We start from the raw sequence: 18,945 nt of genomic DNA, 5'->3' as shown, positions 1-18,945 counted from the left end.
GTTCAAATCAGCTGCCTGCATCAGGTGCCAGGGGTTGACTGTTGGGATCCCATCAAAGGAAGGGTATAAATACAAGACCCAAGGAGACAGACAGGGGCAATCCCACGCGTATAGAACCATAACTCCTGTTAACAGCCGCATCAAGCCAGAGACTCCTACATAGGCGGTACATGTGATACGTGGGGCCAGGCTCCAGGGCTTCCCTTGTGCTCCCATGCGAAAAGAACCCCCAAGGGAGCGGACGCCAGCTGAAACTAAAACAACAAGGTAAGAGCCCAGTTGACACACATGCATGCAGGCTCAGCTGTTTGTCTGAAAAGGAGAGTTCAACTTGCCAAATACACACAGACTCAAAGACGGATATACACAAAAGACGCTAGATTTTGTGCACTATAGCTTTGCAATGGTAAGATTGTATTACTTCTTCACTGTCTGGACTTTAATAGAACATAGATAATATGGGAGGAGGTGATTTAAGACCTGTCAATGCAGTTTCAATATGCCTCCTGGATTGACCAATGATGTGTTTGGAATAATGCTTTATGATCTTTATTCATTATGAGGGTTTCTTGTTTTCTTTTCTCTCATATTTGGTCAATATATTTGTATTATGAAATAAGTTTACTGGATCTGTTATTCTATTAGTCACATCTAAAATGCCTGTCGTTGGCTCCCAAAGCTCCAATTCGCTCTCTGGCCAAGAAAACGAGTAATATAAATGATTGACAGCCTTACAGAGGAAAGGTTGCCCATTTAGACAACCTTGCTGTGTCAAAGAAAAAAAATCACAATGGCTTCCTAAACGATGGCATTGGAGATGGGACAAATAAAAAATGTTTGTGCTGTATCGATCCCCAAATGCCTGTCTCATGCATTTTACACAGGATCCAAATGCCACTTGCGGTATAACACTATGTAGGGGCTCACTCCCCTCTGTTCAGTGGGATTTCACGGCACTTGGCGTATAAATTCAACAGGAATCGAGTAAAATGTTAGATTGTGTCATGGGCTCAATGCTGAGAAGTAATTTGATATATTTCAGCTTTATAATGTATCTTTTTAAAGCATCCGCAGGCTTCTATCTCGTGGACAACGGAAATTATTTTTTGATACATCCAACTAACTAACTAACTTTTCCCCCCTCTGCCCTCTTCTCCCTCCTCCTCTCCAGGGTCTGAAGACTAAGCCACATCATGGCGGAGGAGAGCCTGGAGACAGACGGCCACAGATCCTCCATGCCGGCTGAGCTCTGCCATCCCCACTCTAAGTACTCTCAGTGGAAGTTCAAACTGTTTAGGCTGAAGTCCATGGAGAAGGTACCTTTGCCCACTGAGACACGGCCTGAGGAAGGAGCCCTGTCAGGGATCCCTCCTCCTGCAGCTTTAAACATAGAGGTTGACAATGGCACGGGTGCAGAGAGTGTTATGATATTGTGCCTAGGGGGAAAAAGCAAGGAAAATGTGGAGGGCCCTGGCCGGAGAGTTGATATGAAGCTACAGGAAATGGACACTCACATGAACCAACTCAGGTGATTAAATGCAACAATACTGTAACGTCATGGTGAATTTCTAAATGTTCACTTTTTCAAAGTTTAAAAACATTTTTGTTCCTTTTTTGAAGGTGCTTGTGCCGTGTATGCGGAATGGCCCTGCGAACAGTCAAAGGTCCGGTGCACGATGTCAACGCGGATCTGGATGAGGTCAGCAAAGGCGCTTTTGCATAAAATGGGCTGCAAGTTATTCTCAAAGTCTTTAAATTGGACGTGAAGGAGGACACCGAATCCGTTCACCCTCTTTCCTTCTGCCATCGCTGCTGGGTGGTGACCATAAGAGGAGGAGGCTTCTGTAGCTTCTCCAGAACTAGAGTCCCTGAGTGGAAACCCCACTCTTCCACCTGCAACCTTTGCTCCCCCAGGAAACCTTCGTTTCAATGGACTGGCAGGAAGAGGCGCAAAGCCATTCCCAGAGCGCAGAGTCTGGCAAAAAGGGCCAGGAGGGACCCCGGCGATTGCATTGTGGTTGGTGAGAGGAAGGCTCTCAGACCATTTGGAGACAACCATCATGGTCCTGTGCTAAGGGCACAGGGACAACTCAGTATCGAGAGAGAGCACTGGGTGAAGAGCATCACCCACTGCCAGAGAGACCACCTGAATACCAAGCTGATCTGTGAGAAGCTCCCTGTAGACTTCCTCTATTCTTTCACCTGCCTGGTGTGCAACCACCTGCTTTCTGATCCGGTGCAGTCCCCCTGTAGACACCTCTTCTGCCGCGGCTGTATTGTAAAATACAACCGTGTCCTGGGACCTCACTGCCCGGCCTGCAACACGTCCTGCGCTCTTGATGAACTCGCCCCGCCCGCTAAATCTTCCTATCAGCCCTGCATTCCCTGCCTTTGCTCTGCCCCCGGAGCGGCTGTGGCCAGCAGTCCAGGCTGGACTCATTCAGAGCTCATTGTCAGGGCCATGATCTGGATTTACAGGACGATAAGCAGCCGTCAGCAGAACTCGGCAACTACCTGCGAACCAACAAAGGGGGGAGACCTTGTCAGCACCTGCTGTCACTGACCCGCCGTGCCCAGAAGCATCGGCTGAGGGACATAAAGAACCAGTTGAAGGTGTTTGCAGATAAAGAGGAGGGGGGCGACCTGAGGTCTGTGTGTCAGACTCTGTTCCTGCTTGCACTGAGGTCCGGGAATGAACACCGTCGGGCGGATGAGCTAGAGGCCATGATGCAAGGTGAGATATTATTGAGGCTTTTGTTTAATCAACATGGGATTCTCCGTAGCCAAGAAAACTGTAGTGTTTGTTATTTAACTAATATGTCTGGTTATCTCTGAGGAACACAGTCCACTCGTGAGTAACGATGAGTTGAAAAGTTCACTATGAAGGGTGTGAAGAAGATTCTGATAACGTTGAATTATTTTCCATCCCTATTTCTAGAAGAAACTCAACCTCTACCTGATTCTCTCCCACGTTCACTCTGTTCCTGCTTGTCTGTCAGTCTCTCTCACACTGACTTTAATGCATGATAACAACTCTTGTGAAGGGGCTGTTAGAATCAAAACAACATCAGCAGCCCTTGTATCCGCAAATTACACAGACAGCACCATCTTCCTCTCTGGGGAATAGAAGCCAGCTGGTGTCTGTTTTCATCTGCAGCCAATACATCACTTTTGCCAGCCTGGCCGATTCACCCCGTGTCCCCTTATAACATTTGGAAATGAGGAATTATTGGATTTTGCAATCATGGCTTAGTGGACTTTTGACAATGATACATTTCCATCTTTGTCTCATAGTCTAAATGACTCTACATCTGGGATGTTGAATAAGGACATTTTAGACAGGCTGTGTTTAACAGTGAGAAAGGGCAGTTTGGTGTTTAAATAATATTTTACATGAATCCTTTCCTTCTGCCCCCCTCGTTGTCTCCCTCTGAAACGTCCTGTCTTTTCCTTTTCTCTCGCTCTCTGCAGGAAGAGGCTTTGAGTTGCATCCTGCTGTGTGCTTAGCCATTCGCGTCAACACTTTCCAGAGCTGCAGCCAATATCACAAGATGTACCGGACTGTCAAAGCCACCAGCGGCTGCCAGATCTTTCAGCCTCTGAACACCCTGCAGGCTCCAGAGAAGGAGCTTCTCCCCGGCTTCCACCAGTTTGAATGGCAACCAGCACTCAAGAACGTGTCTACGTCCTGCACCGTTGGCATCATTAATGGGCTCTCTGGATGGGCCTCCTCGGTGGACGACTTCCCTGCTGACACCACCACTCTACGGTTTCAGTACGACGTGGCTCTGGTGTCAGCTTTAAAGGATCTGGAGGAGGACATCCTGGAGGGGTTGAGAGAGAGCGGCATGGAAGACCGCACTTGCACCTCAGGCTTCAGCGTCATGATCAAGGAGTCCTGTGACGGCATGGGGGACGTCAGCGAGAAGCACGGCGTTTTTCTTTTACTGTCATGTCTGTCTCTGTGCTGTCAGACAAGGAGGTGCAAGAGGTTACCATCTTCACTGAGCCAAAGCCAAACTCAGAACTGTCCTGTAAGCCTCTTTGCTTGATGTTCGTGGATGAGTCGAACCACGAGACGCTCACAGCTGTCCTGGGGCCAATAGTTGCCGAGCGCAATGCGATGAAAGAAAGCAGGCTCATCCTCTCCGTAGGCGGACTCCCTCGCTCCTTCCGCTTTCACTTCAGGGGCACGGGCTATGATGAGAAGATGGTGCGCGAGGTAGAGGGCCTGGAGGCGTCAGGGTCCACCTATGTCTGCACTCTTTGCGACTCCACTCGGGCGGAGGCCTCTAAAAACATGGTGCTGCACTCCATCACCCGCAGTCACGAAGAGAACCTGGATCGTTACGAGATATGGAGAACCAACCCGTTTTCTGAATCTGTGGAGGAGCTGCGGGACAGAGTCAAAGGGATCTCTGCCAAACCCTTCATGAAGACCCAGCCCACTATGGATGCACTGCACTGTGACATCGGCAACGCCACAGAGTTCTACAAGATCTTCCAGGACGAGATCGGGGAGGTGTACCGAAAGGTCAACCCCAGTCGGGAGGAACGGCGAAGCTGGAGGGCGGCGCTGGACAAACAGCTCAGGACGAAGATGAAGCTCAAACCGTTGATGAGGATGAATGGGAACTACGCCCGCCGGCTAATGACCCAAGAGGTCGTGGAGGTGATTTGTGAGCTGGTGCCCTCCGAGGAGAGGAGGGAGGCCCTGAGGGAGCTGATGAGGCTCTACATCCAAATGAAGCCTGTGTGGCGCGCCACCTGCCCGGCCAAGGAGTGCCCCGACCAGCTCTGCAGCTACAGCTTTAACTCCCAGCGCTTCGCCGACCTTCTCTCCTCCACCTTCAAGTACAGGTACAACGGAAAGATAACCAACTACTTGCACAAGACTTTGGCCCATGTGCCTGAAATCATAGAGAGAGATAGATCAATAGGAGCCTGGGCCAGCGAAGGGAACGAGTCGGTTAACAAGCTCTTCAGGCGTTTCCGGAAGATGAATGCGCGTCAGTTGAAGGCCTTTGAGCTAGAGGACGTGTTGAAACATCACTGGCTCTACACCTCCAAGTACTTGCAGAAGTTTATGGAAGCTCACAAGGACTCTGCTAAAGCTCTGCAAGCCACCATTGACCCAGAAGCAAGTCAGGATTGTGAGAAGGTCTTCTCTTCTCTGGAAGTTAATTACTTTTGAATTTTATTTAATTAATTGCAGGGAAGTTATATACTAATTTAATGGCATCTTAGTAATATGATTTATTTTTCCCAATTACATTTCTTTACCAATTGATTTATATTTAGAACAAGATTTTGAAAGAACAATTTTTCTCATTTTATTTAGATATAAATATTTGTTTGCAGATTTAAACTCACCTCATCCTTTGTGTTTTTCTCACTACACATTTTTATATTGGGTGTTTTGCTTGTTTTCAATATTTAGTATTTGTACTGTCTGATTCTTTACCGCAAGGCAAAGATGGGTTAGCAGGGAAAATGGAAGTAACTCACACATTTCTGTTCTCTTGCTCTCAGGAACGCAGTTATTTTTTTATTGTCACTGTCTTTGAAATATGGCACAGTTTATTGTATTGCATGGATGTGACACATTTATGAATTTATATAGAGGGGATGTTTATGGAAACAGATGAAAGTGCTGTAAGTCACGGCAGGAAATTGTGTTAAAAAGACCACATTTGTGGCCACTGTATTAATATATCATTTGAGCTGGAACAAAATGCAATCACAGGAACCCAAATATTCTTTGTTTCATAAGTGCCCTCTCAAAAAGATTACTTTAGAACTCTATCGCGGGATCCCTCAGGGGCAGAATAGATGCCAGTTTACTTTGAACCAATTTTTATCTCTTTTTATATTTGCACAGTGAAGCATATGAATAAGTAGCACCTGTCGTCACAGGTGCTACTTATTCATATGCTTCACCTGGAATAAAGTGTATGCTGACCTTTTTTTTGATACCATAAAAATCGGTACGGTCCATTACAAAGCTTCATCCCCCGGGATTTCTCTACATAACCTGGCACTTTTATGGATATTTCGTCACTACCACGGTCGACAGAGGAGAGGGATGAGCATGAGCTCGAAAGACCCCATGTAAACTGATTTGTTGGCAACTGTATTTGTTTGATTGATTGATTATCGCGTTTTTTTGTGACCTCATCATTTCAATTGTGACAGGCAATTTTCTTTTCCTATTTGTTTGAATGTTTGATCTTATTTCCCAGTCGCGTTTAACCACGACAGCGGTGAAATATTCACATTTCATCCCGTATTTGTCACTTTCCTAAAATACCATCGTGTTTTAGACTCACATTTGTTTTTTTGCCATAATGAATTGCATTTCCAAAGTAATGGATGATGGATGATTCACGCAATTACACTGGCTCACTTTTCACACATTTTAAACTGTAATATCACAACTGTTTACTGAAGACATATTTTGGTGATTCATTTTGCCTATTTGTACTGTATTAAACTGAGGTTCCACCACTTTATTTTTACATTGTCCACGTTATATTACATTCACTTTTTTTGTCTGTATTTTTACTCAAGCAGACCACTTACCACCATTTTGATGAGTTTCCTTTGTGGAGGAGTTTATACTTTTTGTCTTTTTTTCCCGTGAAATCATGAATAAAGACAACATCTGAATTGAGCTTGTTGTTTGTTTTTCTGTAATAATGATCTTATATTTTCTGTTTGTAGGTATTGATGCGGTCACACAGCTAATGCAAACACTGCAGTAGAATGTATACAAAACATTAAGAACCATCACATGTTCACATTGGGAAATCCATTCAAAAAGATAATTGAAGAAGTATGAAGACATTTAGATGCAGGTTGTTTATTATGTACTTACAGATGTACCTGACTATTATTTGAATATCAGGTATTATTAACAGTTGTAATTAACTCAATTAAAAAACAAATAAGTGTTCATCTAACCCCTTATTTAAAAGTCTTGATACACAACTGAAATTAAAAACAATGATAAATCAACATATCTGTCATCCCAAAAAAATGATAAAAGACATTCACAGGTATGAAGACAGAATCAGTTTATTTATTTTTTTCATAGAGTACAGATCAGCATTTTCTCATTCAGTGATCATCAAATATAATGGTAAAACTAATGTGGCTTCATCTGGCCATAACATAAAGTGTAATAAAACCTGTTACTTGGCGGAATACAAAATTATGATCAACTATTGTACAGCTGGGAAAGACATTAAACATTGTAGTTAGACTTCCTACATATTCTGTTTGTTTGTATTTTGTCAAACATCTTAACCAGGAGACATCATGTTGCAATTTTATTATTCATTTTCTTCACAAAATCTTTTGTATTCATTACATATGAGTATATTGTGCTTGTGTTCATCATCCAGTAAATATCAACATCTTAAATAATCCAGTGGTCATCATTCAAAAAGCCTTCTCAAAAAGAGTTTTTTGGCCGGGGACAAATTAATTGTAGGAGGAGTTTTCCTGTCCTTAACCTTCATGGGTGTGAGCTTCAGAGGCTGGACCTGTCGGGGCGGGGTCATCTCCTGGTGAGGCAGGCCTCCGTGGTCCAGGCAGAAGTACCTTTTGCTGCCCTGTGAGAGTCTGAGCAGCAGGGTCTCAGATAGGTCCATGCACTGGGAATGGACCCAGTGTCCCCCTTCCCTCTGGAGCAGAAGATCATGGCCGGCCGGTGGAGCTCGGTGGAGTAGTAGGGCTCCCAGATGTTAGGGTCCACCTGACAGCCCAGGCAGCATTTGATCCAGTAGCCCGCTTGCGATTCGTCTTCCTCGTCCTCCTCGTTGTAATTATCAACTCGTCCGTCGTCGCTGTCCTCCAGCTCGTGCGGCTCGCGACCGAAGTAGAGCTCCTCGGAGTCTTCCAGGGGAGTGGAGTCGTCGTACTCGGCTGAATCCTGGCTGCAGCCCTGGGTTCCTTCTTCCTCCCTGGTCTCTTCTTCTGTCGGGAAGCTCACCTTGTAGAAGTAATGCATATCGGCTTGGGATGGCCTTCCTTCAGTGGGGACAGCGAGTAGGATGCTCCCCTCCCCCACGCTGCTGCCAAACCAGGTGCGGCTATGAGTGATGTCAGGAGTCCACCTGGGTGATTCCAGTGGCTCAAAATGGATCCCGCTCTCATTGACGCTCACAGCGCTGCACTCCATCCTCTTCTGAGAGTCCGACTGATACCCGCCCAATATAATGTTTGCGCCCAATATAATTGTGAGCGCGACCTGTGCGGTTAATTATGGCACTGGAGATGGACATGTCCGTCGCAAGAGCCTCACAGGAAAGCAAGGGGCTGCCCTGCAGGAGCTCCACGCGTAGACGGAAGAGCCGAGGGGGCCAAGAGTCAGAGGCCACGGAGTGACCCCCGATGAGGTAGACGCAGTCTTCTCTGGCGAGGGCCAGATAGAAGGACTGGTCATATGTGAGCGCGGGGAGAGCGTGGGCGGAGCAGCAACCAAACTCCAAGTCAAACAGGAACACCTGAGGGGGGCGGTCGACGACGCTGTTCCAGCTCTCCGTGGTCCGCTCCCCCGCAGGCATGTAGGATCGACCGCCGAACAACACACAGGCCGTCTTCCCGCAGCTGTGGACCACGCTCATCGTGTGGCCGTACCTGGCCCCCGGCACTTCTCCCACGAGTTCCTTCTATTTGCAGCACAGGGTGAGCTTGCGATTGCAGCCGCGGCTGTCTGTGGTCAGCACGTAGAGGCTCGAGGAGATCTCGTTGTTTGGGGTGCGGCCGCCGTGGATGAGGTAACTCTCTGGGAGGCCGTCTTACGGGTCGAGGCGGCAAACTGCCGGGCAGCGCAATGGAGGGAGGTAGCATGAGTCGTTGGAGAAGGAGTTGGCCCTCAGCTTCATCTCTCCACATTTAAAGCGAACACTAAACACGCCAGTTGGACATGAGCGCATGGGCCAACCCTTCTGGCCAAACAGAAAAACCTCCCCATCCAGCTGCAGCAGAGAGAAGCCGGGCTGCAGAAGGCCTGCACAGTTCACTGGAGTTAATGGTTGAAGGGTCATTTTCCAGCAGCTGTCTGCGTGAAAAACAGCACAAAAAACCAGAAACACAACAACATGTCAGTCAGCTGTTGCTTGTTATCCCGCAAAAGTTTAAATTTTGACTTCCTGTTTATTAGAGTAACACCTGGAGAATCATCACAGAGGCACAAAGTAATTCAGCTTCTTAACGACAGCTTCCACCAGTTATTATTGTTACATCATAATGAAGTGTTATAATGATGGTAAAAACACCAAATGGACTCTCGCTTTTTCCATTTCTTTTTGTTGTCACTCAAGTAAAGAACAATGACTTCTTGATGGGGTCATTTTATTATTCGCGACAAACAAACACTCATGTTTAAACTTTAAACTCTCAATATTTTTATCAGAATCTTACACAGTGTTCTTTAATACAGACACAAACACTGCTTCATGATGGCTTACATTTACCAAAAGGAAATTATTGGACAATGGCACAGTGAATTTTAAAATGGGAGCAAAACGAAATAACTGAATTCCTTTGTAAATTTACTTAATGGTATATAATAATAATAATATACATTTCCTTCCTTCTGTTCTGAGTGAGGCTATTGCGTAATCACTGCTTCAACTGACTTCATAAGAATACTGTGTGATATCAGTAGCTTCGACAGGTTTATTAATGCTGCGGTGCTCAGTATGAGTCGCTTTTACACAAACAGCGTGTGACAAAACCGCCAGCAGAGATGGTTACACAAGAGTAACGTAGCCTAAGAACCATTAGTTCTTCCCTTAATTCTGAGTTTGCTTACCTTGGTGCCCTGCAGGGCCTGGTTGCTGTGCTCGAGCTCACGTGAGAGTGGATCTAAGAACAACAAAGACGGACCGAAGGCTCTGAGCCTGAACTTTGACAACGGCAGCTGGGGAGAGAGAGCTTGTGAAGCTTCGTCGACTCACTGACACGTCCCGATCCTGAGGTTAACAGTCTGTGACTGCTGCTCATAGGCAGGTGTGCTGCCTAAATGCATTTAGCGTATCACTTCAGAGATATAACTGGATATCGGTTGTACCGAAGAGGGTACAAGAGGGCTCCTTTCAGTTGAAAATCCTAAGTTGTGTAAAGTTTTAAGAAAGAAGCTGTGTGTATGTTTGTTTTTGCCTCCAGTAAATTAAATGTTGGATCCAAAAAGAAAAAGTCACACGCTGCTTTTCTCTGCTTCACCGTTTTAAGAATTTTATTTTTCTAATTTCAATTCATTTCTTCAATGTTGTGATATGATAGATGAATAAATAATTGCAACAGTTCAGATAACACACATGCTAGGCAAACACATGTGACCAAATGTTTTAAATCAGTCTGACATCGTAGTTCTTTTTAGACACACCTCTGATGGGAATCTCCTGTTGAGAGGCTGGAGGCAGACAATACAAATACAGTGACAGATAGTTTGTGTGCTCTTTATGCTATAAAGTCTACATAAAATCAATTGTTATATTCAGTTAGGTCTGAAAAAAATGTCTAAATGCAATACATTCCTTATGCTGCTTTTGAAACATAATATTTTAATTATCATATCAACAGACAGTGATACCCACCGCCATTCACTTACATTCAGATTATTTATTTCATTCCGGACCTGAAGTCAATGCATTTTCTAACAGCTGAAATTCCCTGATAATTAATTAATTTATACATTTTAGGCAATGTATGCTGACCCTCCATTGGAGTTAAGAAACATACATTTTTATTTCATCTATCCAAGCAGTGCTTCCTTTTTAAACAGAGTTTGTGTTTTGTGTATCAGTATTTACTGTTCTGCTGCATAGATTCACATTTTCGGCTTTGCTGACACGGCTCATTTCCCCTTGTGTTTTGCTTTCAGACTAAGCCTTTTCCTCCTTCCTTTTCCTCATGGTTTTATTTATTTGAAGTGAAAGAAAAAAGTGAGTGAAAAAAAGCCTCATTCACATCTGAACAAATATGGCTATTAGTTTCAGCTCACTTCAAGAACCTTCAGCACTGACATGCTGTACGCCGCGCATGAGTTACTAACTGATTGACTGATCACTATTATACACGTTTTAAATTGAAATAACTCCATATTACAGATTTTTACCGAAGAGCAGATTCTCCGTACGAGTGACACACATGCCTAAACGCGTAGGAAAGAAGTGAGCTGCAAGCAGATGTCTACCCTCGCATTACCATAATTTTTTTGTGCACAGAACGGCAGAGAGAGAACTTGAGGAGTGCGCAAAACAAAAGGCAGAAACCACAAGTGCCTGGAAGACCGTTACAGCTTGAAAGCACAACACAGCAGAGCACCTGTGTGTCTGCACCTGTGTGAGTGCAAGAGAAAAGAATTTACTAGAGAAGACACAACACACGAATTCAGATGTCAGTGGGATATGCATGATGACGGTTTTCTCCTTCCCTGCATTGCTTCAAACTGTTCAACCCTTACGAATTCCGCCTTAGAAAAAAACAAACGTCTCCAGTCACCTCAAGGCATCCGCACAAAGCAGTGTTGAAAAACTCTGCCTGCTATGTAGCCACACTGGTGCAGAGAAGGAGTAGGAGGCACAGCGGCGTGTGACAGGCCCCGGGCCGCGCAAGCATTTGTACATAATTGATTGAACAAAGTGATTAGAATCTATTGCAGCACCTGTTTCTGTCCCGTGTAATGTATCACCACCTTGACTGTTGCGACCCTGAAGCGCGGTTTTGACGGATGGCGCGCTGACAGCTCCGGTGTCCCCATGATCATTGTGAAGTGGTGTTTATCACTATTATTTAATGTTATGGTAATTGTTCCCCTTGTGGCGATTGGTGCCGATTGCTGGTGGGGCACTTCCACCTCACTGGTTTCGCAGTGCTGCGGTACGTTGGTCATCGTCTGGTAAGTGGTGGCGTGTAATACCCAACGCGTTCTCACCAACTCACCCAACACGTCACAGCAGCTCAAACTATGAAACGCGAGCTAAACCCACAGGTATCATTATTGCGCCTGAAGTTTATCACATATGCGAAAAACAATTGTTGTGCAAGTTGAAATAAGTATAGTTTCTATGTTCACTTTAATTGTTTTTATTCCGGAACATTCATTTGATTCTCGACTCTGTCTCTATTAGTATAGCGAATTTAAATCAAACTTCCGTAATAATGATGACACATTCAAAGTGACATGGTTGAAAACAACCAGTGCCGGGCGACGGACGCCCCATGATACCCTGACAAAGAGTAGCATGTCAGAGTAAGACACCTTTCCCTCCTCCCGGCTAATTGCTTCCAACTCTTGCCCTCCTATCAAGTTCCCTTCTTCTGACATTCATCTGTTGATGGAGAGGTTTGGAACTGCATGTCAAACTAATTGTCTAGCTCGTGAATATCCTGAAATCATTCAAAAGGGGCGGGGCACGGAGTGCTGCTTTTGGTAAGCAGCTTTAGTGGTTTGATGAAGGATGGTTGGCCTTTTTACCTCTTTTTATTGATGGGGAAGTACATTGAACACCCTGATCAGTAGTGATGGGAAGTTCGGATCTTTTTACCGACTCGGTTCTTTGAATCTCGTTCAGTAAAATGAACAAATCTTTCTTCGAGTCATTCGTTGACGGGGGGACGGGGGGGCGTGGGGGGTGGGGCAGGTCGGTAAGTCCCGATGCGTGGCCACGAGAAAATTAACTATTTGAGAGAACTTGTCACTCTCGAGTCCTTGTAAGGATTCGTTTTCAAAATGAACAAATCGTTCACGAACGACACATCATTAGCAATTTGCAGTGCAGTCTGTGTCAGTCAGAGGCTCCATCTGGGGCGTTTGGAGTCGAGTCAGGCCAGTTTCCTATGAGCCATATTTATCCCGCGTGTCCAGGGGATTGGATCTGTCTCCCGCTTACAAGCCAGCCTTTCTTTTAGAGCTCGTATCGGCTTGCATCTGGGGTGGCTAATGGAAGCCATTTAAAAAAAAAAGGTGTGTGTGACAAGGGAGATAAACAATACACATCATACTTCAAGGTGAAAATGCTGCATTCCCTCTGAGTTTATGCGTCCATCCAGCAATCAATCCAAGCCCAGCCGCCCAAATGTCCCTCTTGCTGCTAATGTCCTCAACGGCTTTCTGGCGTTCTCCCGGATCTTCTAGCAGGGTCGGGATCTGCTATGTTTTCTGGGGTCTGCTCCTCCCCAACCACCCCTTGACAATCAACCCTATTCCAGCTACTTGAATCTCATTCACAGCTGGGAAGTGCTGATGAGAGAACAACTCTGTGGGGCAATTATCTCTCCAAACCTGTATTTGGCCTTACTGCAGCTGCTTTATTCCTTAGAGCAGAGGTATTTAATTCAATTATTATTCAATGAGGTCCAGTTGGACTGAATTTCCTCATACAAAGGTGCGGAACTTCACAATACTATACTAAATAAACTAAAATCACTAGCTGATTTAGTCCAATGTATATTGAAGATGTATTAACGTCTGTGTGCAACGTGATCTCCAAAACCTGTTCGTAAAAATGTATACAAAATATTTGACATAGAAATTCGTAACAATACATAGGAACTGCGGGGGTTAACCACGCCCCTTGAGTGAACAACATGGCGGACCATGGCGGATTCTTGAGTGAACGTCTCTCCGCCATGTTGGATTATTTGAGGGGGTTAGGGTTAGTATTCTATTCTTACAAGTTAACATTGATTTCTCGTTAAAAATGCAATGCATGCATAACACGTTTATTTTACATCGTTAGACTTCACAAAGTGTGTTTACGGGGCGCAGGTCCCCGTTCACTTTGAATAGGGTGACGTCATCAGTTGCAGTCCGTATTTATTTTGTATGTATCACTATGAATTTGTATGTTCAAGATTTTCATATACATTTTTACGAACAGGTTTTGAAGATCAGGCTGCTGTGTGAAGTCTACAACTGACTGTGTGATTGGCAGTTTTGAAATTGAACTCAATAAAGAATAAATACTAATAAAATACGAATAAAACAATAAATACATCTTACATTGCATTTCAACTACAGAAAAAAAACCCTGTCAGTTATAGTTCCAGGATACACAGTGTCTATTAGTTAACTTGCCATAGTGTAACACAACAACACAAATGTTTTAAGAAAATAATCTAAGCAGTATCTCATATATAAAAGAAAAAGGACCATTTTAGTTGTAAACGTGTTTCAAATTATAAAAATCCTGTTTGTCATTGATTATAATTATAGCCATGTGTGTTGTTCGTTACACACATGGAGTCGTTCTAATGTGTACTTGCTAATCAGCTTATTAATTCACTGGCTACATCCAATATGATTAAGGCAAGATTATGGTTATGCAACTCGTAGAAAGGGTTACCACAACCATTGGCCGCACATAAAATGCTAATACGCTACCCCTTTTTTTCCCTTGTATGTCCCTTTTTGTATAACCATTTTTTTCTTGTGTGTGTGTATTTTCTCTTGTGCCTGTTATCAGCCTTTGGATGTCATTAGCTGAGTGAAAGAAAGGTGATTACAGCCAGCCCCGTTTTTTCCGTCAGCTGTGATCCCTTTCATATGCTCGCCATCCCACCGTCCGTCGTTATGGTCTAGGGCCCTTCTGCTCCAGCTTTTGATATGGCTTGCTGTATGCTCAAGTAATGCTATCCGAATCCTATGCACTTTGCCTCGGTGAATATTAGTATTTGACACAACTAATAAGGCCTTTTATTTTGATGGAAATCTCTCTCGGAGCAGCCGTACTGGCAGAAGCCTGTGTTTTCTTTTAGTGAGACAGAGCTGTTTGCTCGGGTGGCGGGTAGAGCACAAAGACAGATTGCGTCAAATAGAAGTGTTGTGTTTGGCAGGCACTGCTAGCGCTCTCTGCTGCTTTCCATTTCTGAAGATTGTGCCGCTCGCAATGTCCACTTGTGGGAGAATTTGAAAGCGTAATATAATTAAAATTGCAAAATTTTTCATTTACATACATGATTTCCTGGTGATAAAATTCCATTACATTGACAAAAAACACTTTCAAAAGTTAAATTGCATAGTCAGTTCTCATTTGCACGAATTTGGTTGTCACACTGCTGAATTTCGTTTGATAATCTCACAAAACAAAAGGCTATGAGACAATCATTTGTTATGAAGTGACGCACCTATTTTAATCTTATGAATTACAACAGATTTGGATCGCAGGTAAGAGTTGCTGTCATTCCAAATCAGGCTGAGCCAGTGAAGAATCCAACACAAGAATGGAAAAAGCTGGAAAGAGGCTTAGCCTAATGGTTTTGTCATTCCACATCTGAATGCAATTAAGTGTGCTCGGGCAGCGCCGTTCATTACTATGTCAATGTACCTGGAGTGACTTGATGTGCAAGCGTTTACATTTCTGTGCACGCATTATGCACCCATAATGCAGTCATGTATTCTCTCAGGTATCATCGGAAGAAAACAGGATGACTTGTACTTTATCTGTTACTATTTATGATGTTCTAGTTTGTGGTATAAAACCAGGAAGATGAGTAAAGAGATACACCAACTCGCTCGTGAGCCTCACCGCCTGAGACCCAAAGACAAAAGGTCACCTGACAGCAATAACAGAAAAGCTCATGTTGAAATGATGATGACACAAATGACGATGAAGACCAAAAGACTTGTTGGGTTTTATTGTTTTTTGATGTCTATACAATGTTGTTAAAGAGTTTACTAAGTCTGACCTTAAAATCATCTCAACCTTAATTGAAAGAACTTTTGAGAATAAAGATTGGAAAGGATTTAAGGCCGATCTGTGTTTTGACCATAGGCAGTGGTATATTGTCCACCTTTGAGGTAATGGAGTAATGTTATATCTTCTGAACTATGTTGCACCATCAGTTTTAGGTCCGGGTCTCTTATTCGCAGTGGGATCGGCCTGTTAGTGACCTCTGAACTGATGGCTTGCAAGCGTAGCTTGAGGTCAGCATGGATTTCCAACATTGTCTCGTGAATAACAAGGAGCCACATTGTTAAACCAACAGCTCGCGGAGCTGGAGCGAGCTGGAGCGGCAAATCATTAGACGGACTTCATTGCTGCAAAGGTAAATTAAAGGACATGGGGGATACATTAAAGCGCCTTAACGATGGGACACTTACAGGTTGTTGGATGTACCTTGCCAAGCAAAAGCTAGTCTGTCTACGAGAGCAGTAGCTCCGCCAGTCACATAAATTGTGTGGAACTGTTGCATATGTTGAAACACTCCTTCAACAGGGAGAACATTATCGTATCGTTATTAGATCATGCGTCACCAAGCTTATCAAACCACCTATTTTGTCTAGTTAGCTTTGGAAAACAAGACAAGAGCAAATAGGAGGTGTGGACCCAAAGATCATATACAGTGGTTATGAAACAGGCTTTGTAACCAACCAGTTCTTGCTGAAACCTTTGTTCAGTGAGGGGGATTTGAATGCATTTAAATAGAAACACGGATAAAAAGCCGTATTAATAACAAAGAACTACAGTGTGGGCATGAGGGGAAGGGAAGGAGCAGTCATGTGTGTGTTTGTTGTGGGTTTTTATTTGGTAGGGGGGGGGGGGGGGTTGCAGGGTACACTTGTCAGCTACATGCAGCACTCCAATCAATTTCACGTAGCTACAGTCCGTGTCTCTATGCTTTTCTGTAGAAATAAAAGCTTACAAAGGCTGTAAATCTGTGAGGTGATGTAAAATTGTACGTGTTGGTTAATTTGATATAGATTAGATTTGTTTGTTGGCGCCTATTTGATCATATTACCTTCTTTTTTTCCCACTGCCTTAGCTGGCTGTAAGTTGCAAATGCTTTCTGTTGTGCGCCATCAAATTAGTATTATTTGTAACTGATACTGTGTATCAAGATGTGTGTTTGCATTTTACACTAGTGTTTGTGTGCTTGAGCTTTGAGAAGAGAAAATAGACGGAATGCTTTTTAAACATTCTACAAGAAAAAACGTAAGCAAGCGTGACTGGATTCGGCCACAGTTCAAACTGCAGAAAACACATTTTCCAGCACGCGCGTTGGCTCGGTTTCCTCAACAGCGTGTACACGTTTTCTTACTTCTGAAGCGATGCACATGTCGCCTCACATTTCATTGGTCAGAGTGGAGCGAGGCCATACGGACAAAAGCTTTTTAGGGTTATGTTAAACCTTCAGAGCTGTAGCAAATCCTCCTGCATTGACTGTTAGGGATTTAAGCCAGAAGTGCACCCCTAGTGGTGGAAATTATAATACGTATAATAATGTTTAGGGTTAGAATTGTAGTTTGTGATGTTAGATATTAGTTATTACATTAACATGTTAGATGAAGTGAATGCAAAGGCTAGTCATTTAAATCATATAAACACTGCACACATTAACATTCTGTCACAATGTGATGTTAAAACCTGGGGACGGATGCTAATTGCCGTCCTTTATGGATTTCTCCCAATTTTATCCCCAAAGAGGGTTTTTGGGAGTTTTTTCTCCTGTCAGGTAGTAAATGAACATCTTAATGTAAGGCAGCCGACTGAGGCAAATGTCTTGAGAATTGAACCACATGAACTGTTTTAGATCTTATGATGAAGTGTGATGAACGGTGATCATTAATGATGTGTTGTTGTAATTAAGGCGTACTAGTTATAAGATGAAGACAAACTATGCATGCTTTGTTATATTCACTCATTGAGGCATAAAGCCAAATGTATCTACATTGAATGCATTGGAATGTGAGGGACAGATAGGACAGAGAGGTTTCAGGTTACAGCTGCAGCTTCACACCTCGACGTGAAGGGGACAGTCCAGGAGGAGACACTTTGAAGAAGAAGCCAATGACATTCAAATGCACCCAAGAAGACACACCTCAAGAGTTTTCAAAGGACCAAAGCGGGGAAAGGACTGTTAGAATTTTCCTGCAGCCGCTTTGATAAGTCGCTTTAGACTTGCTCAAAGGACGTAATGAAGCAGAAAAGCCTAAATGTAGGCACCAATAAAAAGGGATGCAATGCAATATATATGTGGAAAATAATAAATATATTTACTGTTGTTAATCATCTGCAATATAGCAGGGTTTGGTGATGATGGACCTAAACTTCTGGAATGTTTTTCTATTAAAGCCCAGCAGCTACATTTTCTACCACTTAGACAAACTGGGCCTTGGCTTGTCGCAGTAATATATTTACCACACTGAACCAGCAAGTAACAGCTACTTCAGGCATTTCAGCTCGATGTACTGCCAAGCGGACAGCAGCTGCAGAGTACGCATCTGAAATTGTACAAGCAACATTTGGCAATTACAGGACATTGACAACAACATATCTTAGAGCTGAGCCAGATGGGTAATTGATAAGGATCATGGTAATAGGAAATAAAGTGGCATTTTTTGATGCCGCAGAGAGAATAAACTGCGTAACATTGAGTCAAAAGAAGCATCTGTAAGTTACCTTGGCTGGTTTAATTTCAGGCCTGGACACAGATCAGAGTAGTTTGTCCATTTCATGGTGTAATGGGAAAATGATATGTGACCCTTTTAAATGCTTCATTCGTATAACCAGTTTATTAGTTGCAAGTGCTTAGGTCACAAAGGCCCTGACATACGAACTGATGTCTCCCACTTGGATTAGATGTTTCCAGCGGCATAGCTGTAGAGACTGAACAAAGTGTTTGTTATGTCTATGACCACCTTTGTTTAAGCATGTTGGGAGAGCAAGGACACGGTCAAAGAACTGACGTGTCTTACATGGATAAGATGTTCCCAGTACCCTGGCTGTAGAGACTCAACAAGATGGTCAACGGTCTCTGTTGACGCCACCGATATCTAAGTTTAGGTATAAGAACTGCCTCGATGTGTTGGGAAGAAAAGGAGGTTCTTGACAGTCTACTGACCACGTAGCTGTTGTGACCCTCTTTCCCATGCAAGGAAATAAACGGAGAAAAGACATACTTGACCCAGAGCCTTTGATTCTTACTTAA

The 18,945-nt window shown here is 43.8% G+C and overlaps 2 pseudogenes across 2 annotated transcripts; one reads left to right on the top strand and one right to left on the bottom strand.

Moving 5' to 3' along the window:
• Nucleotides 1-318: 318 nt before the first annotated feature.
• On the top strand, nucleotides 319-6,673 carry LOC120812898 (V(D)J recombination-activating protein 1-like; annotated as a pseudogene). Its single transcript, XR_013454568.1, has 4 exons — nucleotides 319-406; nucleotides 1,172-1,528; nucleotides 1,621-2,734; nucleotides 3,472-6,673. The product of XR_013454568.1 is annotated as a V(D)J recombination-activating protein 1-like (transcript).
• A 653-nt stretch (nucleotides 6,674-7,326) lies between these two features.
• On the bottom strand, nucleotides 7,327-9,933 carry LOC120812166 (V(D)J recombination-activating protein 2-like; annotated as a pseudogene). Its single transcript, XR_013454560.1, has 2 exons — nucleotides 9,824-9,933; nucleotides 7,327-9,067 (listed from the first exon to the last, which is right to left on the bottom strand). The product of XR_013454560.1 is annotated as a V(D)J recombination-activating protein 2-like (transcript).
• Nucleotides 9,934-18,945: the final 9,012 nt, after the last annotated feature.

This window comes from Gasterosteus aculeatus, chromosome Y, assembly GCF_964276395.1.
Source record: "Gasterosteus aculeatus chromosome Y, fGasAcu3.hap1.1, whole genome shotgun sequence".
Taxonomy (NCBI): domain Eukaryota; kingdom Metazoa; phylum Chordata; class Actinopteri; order Perciformes; family Gasterosteidae; genus Gasterosteus; species Gasterosteus aculeatus.
Note: the sequence above shows the minus strand (reverse complement) of the source record. Positions and strands in the feature narration are given on the sequence as shown.